The 10988-nt window shown below is 54.0% G+C and overlaps 1 long non-coding RNA gene across 2 annotated transcripts; it reads right to left on the bottom strand.

Annotated features, from left to right (window-relative positions):
* Positions 1-1554: 1554 nt before the first annotated feature.
* Positions 1555-9145, bottom strand: LOC117196948 (uncharacterized). 2 transcript variants are annotated; one of them, XR_007478726.1, is made up of 4 exons: positions 8935-9145; positions 4601-4703; positions 4013-4184; positions 1555-2622 (listed from the first exon to the last, which is right to left on the bottom strand). It is a non-coding gene; the product is annotated as an uncharacterized LOC117196948 (long non-coding RNA). The 2 variants fall into 2 exon arrangements; XR_004477388.2 differs by lacking the exon at positions 8935-9145 and having other exon boundaries at positions 4601-4914.
* Positions 9146-10988: the final 1843 nt, after the last annotated feature.

The following is a 10988-nucleotide window of genomic DNA, read 5'->3' on the forward strand; positions in this document are numbered from 1 at the left end:
TTAAATGGGCCACCGCCCACGCATGAGGGGCGTGCAGGGTGGGGCCTGGGGCTCACGGAGACCTCTGGAGCCCAGCTCTTTACCATCTCTGGGGAAGACTATTAGCATCTGGCAGTTCCTAGAAAACCCTTCAAACTTTCTCTCATAGCACCAGCCTGCAGGTTCCCTTCTAACTTCCGGGGTACCAGGAGGTGACTGGTTAAAAACTGGGCTGGGAGGGCTCTGTTGAGGTCATCCTGCCTAGCCCCAGTCTCTAGACAGGTCTCCCTGCAGGGTCCAGGACAAATGACTGCCCCCTCCAGGGTCCACCAACCCTCTCACTGCAAGGTAAGCCTTGCTCTGGGGAGAAAGGTGCTCATTAGCTCCTTGAAATGAACACCCAGGCTTGTGAAGGTAGAATGACCCTTTCAGCCTTCTCCCCACCCCTGCCCTTTACACTGGTCTTTTCCCATTTCCCAGTCCCCCAAGACTTTGTTCATCTGGAAATGGTTTTTGTTTCTTTATGTTTATCGTGAGTCATTGGCTATTACTCCAGGTAAGTGGAGAATTAGGAGCCACTGACCAACTTATAGGCAACGGTTCCCCTCGTCAGCTCCTAGATACTGACCTCTGAGTGGTCACCATGCCCAGCCCACCACCCCCTCCAGCATGGCCCCTATCCCTCAGTTTGGTTCCTCACCACACTAGCACCCATAACCCTTCCCCGTCCTACTCTGGGTACCAAGTTGTTGGCCAGCACACCCAGCCCACTGGCCCCACTCCACCCAACGCTGTCCATCTGTCCATCTGTTAGGCTTTCTGATTTGTCTCTGCTGTTTGATGCTCACACTGCCGGCTATGACAATCATATCTAATCTTTAATAATGCAATAATGGAATAGTGACTGGAGAGACACTTGGATAATCAGCTAGCACAGCTCATTAGTGGCACAGAACAATCACGGCGATGTAATAACAGATCCCAGGAAATTTCAATTAAACCTGGAATTTTGTTAGGGTTTCATCTTATTTTCAGCACAGCGAAGGACAGCGTAATTGCAATCAACTAAAGCCAATGCAAATCTCTTCCAAAAGCCCCTTCCCCTGGGTATGCCAGGGAATTAAGTCCCGCTCTTCCTTAGCTCCTGCCCATCTTAATTCTGAGCAATTTAATGAACTCTTCTCTGCCCTGAAGAATGTTCCACCTGAGTCCCTGGCTCCTCTAAACAACAAGATCATCCTGGCCTCTGGCTGTAATGATAAAGTGATGAGGCTAAGAATTAGCATTCATCGAGGGCTCACGACATGTGCCCAGCACTGTGCTAAGCCCTTTAAATGATGCATCTCATGGAAAACTCACTGCAGTTTATTGAGGCACTGATGAATATTATCGTCATTTTACCTATGAAGTCACTGAGTCTCAAAGTTGAGAAATATGCCCTGGGTAACACATCTTGTAAATATTAGTGGTGCAGCCAGTACTGTTGGCCGGACCTCTCTAGGTCCAGAGCCCATGATTACTTGCTCACTTACGCTCTCTCTCTTTCCCCCTCCCTTCCTTTCTCTCTCTCTCTTTTTCCCCGTCTCTCTCCTTTCTCCTACCCCACTCTGCATTAGGTATTGGGGGAGCCTAGAAAATGCAGAAGAAAGGGTAACTCAAGGATTGTCCTCCCTAAGAATGTCATGTCGGGTCCTCGGTGTCCAGTTTAGGGTGGGCAGCTGGGGAGATTTTTAAAGAACAGTTTCCCTGAATGCTGCCCCCAAATCAAAGCACCAAATCAGAATCTCTGGGAATGGGGCCCAGGCATCTGTATGTTTTCAAAGCTGCTTTGGTCATTTTGAAGCCCACTGTGCTCAAAACCTCACCCTGTGCTTCTCCACCTTGCTCTTGGGGGTGTGAACCTGGGCCATTGGCTCAGCCCTGCACCCCAGGGGTCTCAGACGGAAAGCGAATCAGATCAAGGCTCCTTCTGAGAAAGTGTGTGCTGACACACCTTCTACAACCTCAGCCCTGGCTTCCATTTCCTCATCTCTGATAGGAAATGTTGGATCAGGCAGGCGGTCCTTCAAATGTCTTCTAGCTCCGGCCGCCTGAGGCTTGAACAGAGGTTTCCCAAAATGGGCAATTCCTGGTCCCAAGTCCATGAATTGCCACAAGCTTGTCTGGGAGGAAATTCAGGGCCAGGAGTACCTTTTCAGGACCCCTTGTCAGTTTCTCAAAAGTCAAACCACATTGTTTCGTACTTGCCTTTAAATTGACTCTCTTTATTTACTTAAATGTTTTTAGAAACTAAATCTTACATCATTACTATATATGGAAAGCCATAGCCCCTGCCACAAATCGAAGGCAACAATAAAAATTTTACCATCTAAATTCATCTCCTGCGTCATCAGCAGTGTACAGACCACACCAGCTCCAGTCTTCTCTCCCAGGCAGCTCCTCCTTTCCTTAAGCGTGATCCTGACACCTAACAGCCTCCGGTCAAACTGCAGACCCACACCACTCACTCCTACAGGAAAGAACCCAGGGAGGGTCTAAGTCTTGAAGGATGGAACTGTCTTTTCACTCATTGTTTAGGAGGCTTGTCCTTTCAGGGGGACTAAGTCTGCAGCATTGTCCTTCTCTGAACCTCAGTTTTGACACCTGCAAAATGGGTATCATGAGACAAAAGTCACAACTTGGGCTTCTTGGTGGTATGAGCTTGCTTTCTCCTCTCTCCCCAGCTCTTATCAACACAGGGGCAGGAGCAGAACTGACTTATGGGGAGGAAGCAAAGAAGGATGGTTGTGTGGTGATTGGAGGGACTTCAGGAAGAAAGTCCTTGGACTACGAAGTAGCAACCCCTCCAAACTTGTGTGAGACACCTGATCTGTCACCACTGGCAACATAAGCGTTCTGGGTTTCAGGCCCACCTAAACCATTTGGGCTCCGTTTCCTCGCCTGTAAACACTTGGTAAACCTCAGCTAGACACTAAAAGGGCTATGACCCCACCCTACCCTCTTGGAGCTCCCTTCCAGCCATGGGGCAGATACATGATAAAGGCGCACGCTGCACAGTGCTGAGTGCCAGCTCCAGCGGGTGGTCCCAGGGCAGGAAGGGGAGGACTCGGCATAGTTTCCCTCCGCAAACTCCCTCCTCTCCCCCTTCAACTTGAACAGCGCCTATACATGCCCTGCATAAGGTGTGAGCTGTCCATCTTGTCTATTTGGGGTCCACTTGTGAGTGGCAGCTTCCTAGAGGTGAAGAGCACAGGCTTTGGGGCCTCAACTTAAGACGTGTGTCACTCATGGCAAAGTATTGACCTTTCTCAGATTCAGTTTCGTTATCTGAAGGATGGGGACCCTCTAAGGATTACGTGAGATGCTGTCTGCACAGTTATCAGCACAGAGGATGAAAGAGTTAGCCCTCCAGAAACACCACTTGGAGTTATTATTGTTTTTTCTGGTAGAAATTCTAGTTTTGGAATGCGGCCGGCCTGGTTCGAATGCCGATCTACAGCTTGCTACGCATATGATCTCTGAGCCTCGCCTTCGCATCCATGAAGAGGGGAGATAATAGCGGCCTCTCAGGCGAGGATATCAAAGCAAGGTCTTGCCTTGAACCACCACCTTGGGCTGAGGGGAGGCCACGCGCCCAGCTGGCACAGGGCGAGTCTGGATAGGGCAAGTTCAAGGTTCACCTGTAAGCCCCCTTCCCCATCTACACTGCCCCACACTCAGCCCAGAGTTGCCCTCCTGAGGTGTCTTTGCTTTCTGATGGTCACTCTCAATGTCGTCCTGAGCCCCATGTCACTGAAAGGACAAACCCGTCCTCCATGGATCTGGACCAAGGCTGGTCACCTACTGTGGACAACACTGCTGTTGACCATGACAAGGGGCCTGTACAGTCCAGAGAGGAGGGGGCAGCTGCCCCAGGTGAGATCAGGGCGGGGGGGCGGAGGGAAGGAGAGGAAAGGAGGAGGAGAGAGGAAAAGATCCCCTCCCTTCTCCTTCTCTCCATCTGCATCCCCTCCCTGCTCATTTAAACCCTCACCAGCTCTTTGAAACTCTTCAAGAGGCAGCAGTGGTGCAGAGGAGAGACCCGGAACTTCTCGTAGAAGACGCGTGTTTGAAAAGCTTCTGCACTTGCTGCATGAAGCTGGACGTCCCTCCTCAGAGTTTTCTCATCTATGAAGGGCGATGGTGCAGCTCTCCTCCAAGGCTCACTGGGAAGAGTAGACGAGAAACTGGCAGAGGTACAGACTTCTTCTTCTCTTCCTCTTCTTTGAATCCACAGCTTTTCAGGAGCTGCAAGATTTCCCCTCCCGCCTCTAGGCCCCTCTTTGCCTCCCAAGCCAGGACACACTCACCCCACCACCCTGGGTGATGCAGAAGCAGATTTCAGGGGTCACGAACTCCCGAAACATTAGGACAGTGTTGATGTAATTAATCAGCCCTTCTCTGGGCTCTGGCCGGGGCAGACCTGAAGGCCCCTTTCTCAATGATTAGAGAAGGGGGAAGTGATTCCTGCCCCAGGAACATTTACATTAGAGCACGCCGTGGAAGGGCACACCCCCTGCTCCATGCCCACGGGCTGGGACATGCCCTCTCCTGACCCCACTAGAGCCGCCTTCTCCCTCACCTGGCATTTCTGGCCAGAAGCTGCTTGTCCTTGGTCCACGCTGCAGCACTGCACACCCCATACAAGCAAGAGCCTGTGGGAAGCAAAATCCTTCAGCAATTACCTGTAAAAATGAGATGGAGAGTGCTGGAGACAGAAAGAGGAATTTATTTATTTGTTCTCTATGCTTTGAGTTAGTTTTTAAATTGTCCTTCTGTAGACAAAGGCATCTCTCCAGCAGCTCAGCCCCAGATCACAGCTAATCTACATCCGGTGAATTAAAATAGCCTCCGAACCAGATGGAGACCTAGAGCGCACCAGGGAAGCAGAGCCGCTTCTGAGTGCTGAAAGGGGATTTAAATAGAGCCACGTGAAGCCTTCTTGGGATTTTCTGGGGCAAGAGCAGTGTAGACAAGGGAGACTGGAATTGCCAGGACTAGGAAGACGCAGGGATGTAGAAGTTAAGGAAGGGAAGCGAGTGTTCACTCTGGCACTTTCCCTATAATTTTCTTCAAAGCCTTGAGTGGGAGCAATCCTCCCAGAGGTCAGGGTGTTGGTGTGTCTGCAGTGCTCAGACGGGAGCGGAGGATGGAGGTTTTGTGTGTTTCAGAGGCAACATGGTGCTGAGGAAAAGCATGAGCTGTGGAGCCAGACCTGGTTTTGTGCTGCCCATGAAAACTTTGGATGAGATCATTTGCTCCCTTGAGCCTCAGCTTCCTGGTCTGTAAATTGGGATTGCGATATGTATCTCTTAGGTGTTTTTTTTTTTTTTTTTTTTTTTTTTTTTTTTTTTTTTGCGGTACACGGGCCTCTCACTGTTGTGGCCTCTCCCGTTGCGGAGTACAGGCTCCGGACACACAGGCTCAGCGGCCATGGCTCACGGGCCCAGCTGCTCCGCGGCATGTGGGATCTTCCCAGACCGGGGCACAAACCTGTGTCCCCTGCATCGGCAGGTGGACTCTCAACCACTGCGCCACCAGGGAAGCCCATCTCTTAGGGTTTTGATGAGGCTTAAGATATGAAATGTGAAGCACTGTGCCGTAGACAGAATGTTTATGTTCCCCCTTCCCCTGCCCCTCAATTCACATCTTGAAATCCTGACACTCAACACCCAAGATGATGGTATGAGGAAGTGGGGCCTTTGGGAGGACTTGAGGGTGGAGCCCTCGGGACTGAGATACATGTTTTTATAAAAGAGACCCCGGAGAGCTCCCTTGCCCTCTCTGCCATGTGAGGACACGGCAAGAAAACAGCTGTCTGTGAACCAGGAAGCAGGCTCTCACCAGACGCCAAATCTGCCAGCATATTTACCTTAGACTTCCAAGCTTCCAGAACTGTGAGAAATAAATTGTTTTGTAAGCCACCCAGCCTATGGTGTATTTTTGTTTGTTTTTTGCTGTACGCGGGCCTCTCACTGTTGTGGCCTCTCCCGCTGCGGAGCACAGGCTCCGGACGCGCAGGCTCAGCGGCCATGGCTCACGGGCCCAGCCTCTCCGTGGCATGTGGGATCTTCCCGGACCGGGGCACGAACCAGTGTCCCCTGCATCGGCAGGCGGACTCTCAACCACTGCGCCACCAGGGAAGCCCGCCTATGGTGGTTTTTTTTTTGGGTTTTTTTTTTCCTATGGTGTTTTTGGTAGAGCAGCCGGAAAGGACTGAGACACACCCAGGAACCGAACAAGTGCTTGTCCTCTATCCCGAGACCCCTTCCCTGGAGTCCCCCGTGGGGAAGGGTACTTGAGGGGCATGGTCGACCTTTGCCCAATGGAGGAGGAGAGGTTCAGTTTGGGCCCCTGACAGTCCTAACTCAAACTTCAGTTTCTTCTCTGGGCCAGCGTGCCCTATCCCAGAGCTCCGGTGTGGTTCCAGGCTGACAAACGAAAGTTCACTTCCAGACTCAGAGTCCTCGAGAAGGAAGGGGACGTGTCTGTATCCTCGCCACTGTAGCAACAGGGCCAAGCACAGTGCCGGTACACAGTAGGCGCTCAGTAAACACCTGCTGATTGGATGACTGAGTGATTCCAGAAGAGGAGGAGGGGGAGTGTCCGCATGAGTGTAGACTCCGACCGCCAGTGACACAGCTTTGGAACAAGGGAAGTGACTCTTATGGTGCACTGTGGAAACTTCCCCAAATGCCCTCATCCAGCAGCTGCCCCAGCTCAGCCCCAGCCCCAGGTCTGTCTGAGTCCCTGGCTCAGGGGTCATTCGGAAATGAACACAGCCAACCTGCTCTGTCTGAGTCTGTCTCCTCTAGCTCCTTGAGGGCAGGGATAATCTTGGGAAGCTCTCATCTCGGGTGCCCAGAACAAGGCCTGCTAGGTATTTGCTGGAAGGACAGTCAGAAAGATAGCAGGGAGGATGGGCGTGAGCCAGGGGCTGCGTCAGGTGGGACAGGGTCGCTGCTGGTCCCAGGAGAGGCCCGAAGCCTTAGCTCCCACTGCAGCCACGGCAAGGTCTGTCTGGGGCCTCCCTTCCTGCCTGTTTTATCCACACCAAGCCCGATGCCTTGCTCTGTCCTGCACTCCGCACCACACCTGCCCCTCAGCCCTGGCCTGAGCCCCCCGCTCACATATTTAGCTGCAGCCAGTCCCCTGGGACCTCCAGGACCTAATGAACTGCCGAGCTGCTGAGGCAGCCTTTGATCCCAGTAGTGTGGCCGAGGAAATCAATACCATTAGGAGAAAATCTGGGTTGTGATGTGGAGATCTGGGAGGGACCTGGTGACCAGGTGACCGCTTGCCCACCTGCTGGGGGTGGAGCAGGGAGGGCTCAGCGAGCACCTTTGGTGACTGAGCCCTTCAGGTGAGCTGAGAGGGCAGCAGGCCCCCAGGGGCCTTGCAGGCCAGGACTGGGTTAGGATCCGGGATGAGCGTGACACTCTGAGAAGGCAAGGAGATGCTAGAAGGGAGAACCTCAGGCAGAGCAGCACAGTTAAGCTGTGCTGGGGATGGAGAGGGGGCGGAAGGGAGGAAGATGGAGGGGGCCTGGTGGGCAGCAAGAATTAGAGGAGGACGCTGGCATGTAACAGCCCAGGGACAGGATGGGTAAGACGCCTGCCTGCGAGAGAAACAGAGAGAGAGAGAGAGAGAGAGACTCCAAGCTGATGAGCCGTGACGCCAGTGAGAAGTCTGAAGGGATGGATCCCAGCAGAGGGCGCGTTGGGGTCTCTGGGGGTAGAGGAGCTGGGAAAGGAGAGCCATGCAGACTGACCCACTGTGTGGGCCTGTCTCACGCACCCCTGACAATGCCTGCTCACTTCACTCCACGCGCGGCCCATGCTTTCTCTCACTGTCCAAGTCCCGCACCTGCAGGCAGGACCAGAGCAGGACTTAGTCGATAGTTGCATCTGCACCAACTGGCTCGTTTTGCCAGCACCGTGTTCCCGTCACCCTGCTCCCTCCACCCTGGTGCTCACTCACCAAGTCTCCCTGTTCCCGCTTTACACCTGGTGGCAGCCTGTCTGCTGAACCAGCCTCCTCCCGCCAGGCCCTCTGGCTGCGAACCATCGGGTTCCAGGGCCTCCCGCAGCTCCAGGCTCCTAGGAGGCAGAGGCTGGCACAGCACAGGGTGCTCAGCACCCCAGCTCTCCCTGTGGGCCCAGAGCACAGCTGGGCCCCAGGCTAGACCCACACACGGAGGGAGCCAGTGGTGGCTGCACAGGGAGGCCCGGCCTGCACCCTGGGCCTGCTCTTAACTTCAGGCAAGTCCCTGCTCCTCCCAGGTCCTGGGACTCCACACTTACAAGGTGAAGGGTGGTAACACTTGCCCTGCCGCCTCACAGGACTCAACAGAACCCTTGAGTTAGCAAACAGATGGGAAAATACCACATGAGATGCTAGATAGATGCAGTTATTAAGGTCATGTGTACACGCTTGGCACGGCTCCTTCCTCCATCCCCCTACATAGGAGCTCCTTCCTAGGGGCTGGGATGACCCTGGATGCTCTGGGAGAGGCACCCTCTGACCCTGCGGGCATTCATGGGCCATGGTAAGGAGCAGGGCAGGGTCAGAGTGGAGTCATAGGAGGAAACATCACAGACATACACAGAAATGCACCAAAGGGCTCTGTGGCTCCCCCAGTCCCTGAAGTGGGGAGAGTCTCACGGTCCCACTTGGGACCCTGGACTTTGGTAGGAGATTGGTGACCCAGCCAGGGGGTGCTGAAGGTAAGCTCAGTGACCTTGGCCCCATTGGTCGGGGGTAGGGAGAAGACAGGCTGGGAAGATGTGGTCCTGCACTAGTTGGAGGACAGGGTCCCTCCATCCCTTATGCGGCCCTCAGACAGTAGGGGCTGACTTTCTTATGGTCTGTGGGTATCCCGCCCCCCAGCCCGGAGCACCGAGGTGGAGCCCTCACCTGGCCTTCGCAGGCCGCCGCCGGCTCTCACACCTGGGAGAGGCGAGGTGGGAGCTCAGCGCTCTGGGCACCCTGACAACTGCTCTGCAGAACAAGTCTGGGTGTGCAAATGATCTCCTTCCTTCACTGCTTTCTCCCCTTTCCAGCCGCTCCTGAGCCCCTTGCCAATAAGCGGGAACCATGGCCCCCATGTCGGGGGAGGGAAGGCGGCAGGTGTTCTAAGGCCTGGAGCCAGCGAGCTGTTCTCAGAGGGGGCAGGGCAGAAGTCTGACGTAGGAAAGGACGCCAGACAAGGGGGTTCATGCCAATGGGACTTACTGGAGGCAAGTCTGGGCAGGGCTGTTTGCTCAACTGCCTGGAAAAGCAGCCCCAGCCTCCTCCCCACCTCTGCCCCAGGAAAGAGCTCCCTTAGGTTCTCAGCCAAGCCCCACATCCCTCGTAGGGACCTGGGGCTCAGGACCAAGCAATGACCAGGCAGACGTCGCTCCGTACAGCACACTCATGTCAGATTTCCCCACAGTGGCCACCTTCGGCCTCATCTCTGAGCTTCTGGGGCCCTCCCTCAGCCGTCACCACCGCCAGCAAATCTGCTTTTCCAATCAGCAATGAGAAGGTGGAAAGGTTTTTGAAGATGCAGTTTTCCCACTGTTTAACCACAGAATCAGGATGCTCCTGTGGCACACGTGAGGCCGGCAGCCCTGGAATCACAGCCACATCACAGCTGGGAGTATCTTTCCAGCCATTCACTGCACATCCCTCATAGACCAGAGGGGCAGGGGTGCCCAAGGGCACACAACTGGAATAAACAGTTCCCGATCCCACCGGGAGCCCAGCCTGTCTCCAGCTCCTCCCTGCTGGAGGCCCCTCTTCCTGCCTGTCCCTCAGGGTCCTAGGATGTGACGTGCAAGGGCTGAGTGGTCAGGGGCTAAGGAAGACTCCATCCAATGCTTCCCAGAAGACATGCCTCTCAAGGAGTGGGAGAGGCCCTTGGGGACTGGAGACAGTGGCAAGACTAGAAAAGAGGCCAGGCCTGGCCAGGGCTATCCAAGCCATTCTCCCATGAGTTGAGATGTCACGGAGGGGGCACTGGCCTCGAGTTGGGAAACGTCATGTGCTACTTGGAGCTGAACAACCTTGTAGCTGCAAGTTATAGAATCTCTCCAAGCCTCCATGCTCATCTGGAAAATGGGCACGTACCTACCTCTGATTCACAGGGAGGCTGTGCAGCAAGGTGTGTGGCTCACAGCAGGCACACACCCACGGCTCTCCTCTCCTCTTCGCTCCTCCCATCGCCTCTCTGGACTTCAGTCTCCTAAACTGTCAAGGTAGAAGTGAATTAAAATGGTTCCTATTGTATCTCATGACCACCTTCTCCAACCCCCCGGCCATTTTTTGAAATTTCTAGTGACTCAATGGAGGCAACACACACACTCTGCCTGACAGCCCTTTGCCACACACACACACACACACACACACACACACACACACACACACACACACACACAGAACACGCCAGGCACGCCGACTCTGTCACAAAATAGGCTTTCAATCCCGGGTTACGTCTGCCCTGTGAAGATGGTATTCATAGAATTTTCAGGAACAGTTCTCATTTATGACGGTTTGTCATCCAGTGACATTTTTAGAATGAAAGTGTTGCCAGGACAACAGGTATAAACCAGGAATGCCCTGGATTCCTATGAACGCTCATCGGGGCCACGGTCTCTTAGGGTAAAGAAGCCTCCTGCCCCACACCCTGGCCCGGGATGCTCACCACTCCACGGGTCTCTGCTCTAGGACCGTCTCCTGAGCCCTCCGGCTGGCTCTCTGCTCCTCCTCTAACCATCTCAAATCCTCATGTTTCCGTCTCTCTTCACAGTTATCTCTGCCCTGTCATCACCTACTTGCCTCTCTGCCTCTCACACTCGCCATGAGCAACTTAGGCACGGGAACCCCCAGACCTAATACTGCCTGGCATATAGTAGATGTTCAATAAACGTGTATGGGAAGAAAGAACGATGAGTGCCCAGCTAGGAGAGGGAAGGTAGGCAGAGAGG

The sequence above is a fragment of the Orcinus orca genome, chromosome 8 (assembly GCF_937001465.1).
Source record: "Orcinus orca chromosome 8, mOrcOrc1.1, whole genome shotgun sequence".
Taxonomy (NCBI): domain Eukaryota; kingdom Metazoa; phylum Chordata; class Mammalia; order Artiodactyla; family Delphinidae; genus Orcinus; species Orcinus orca.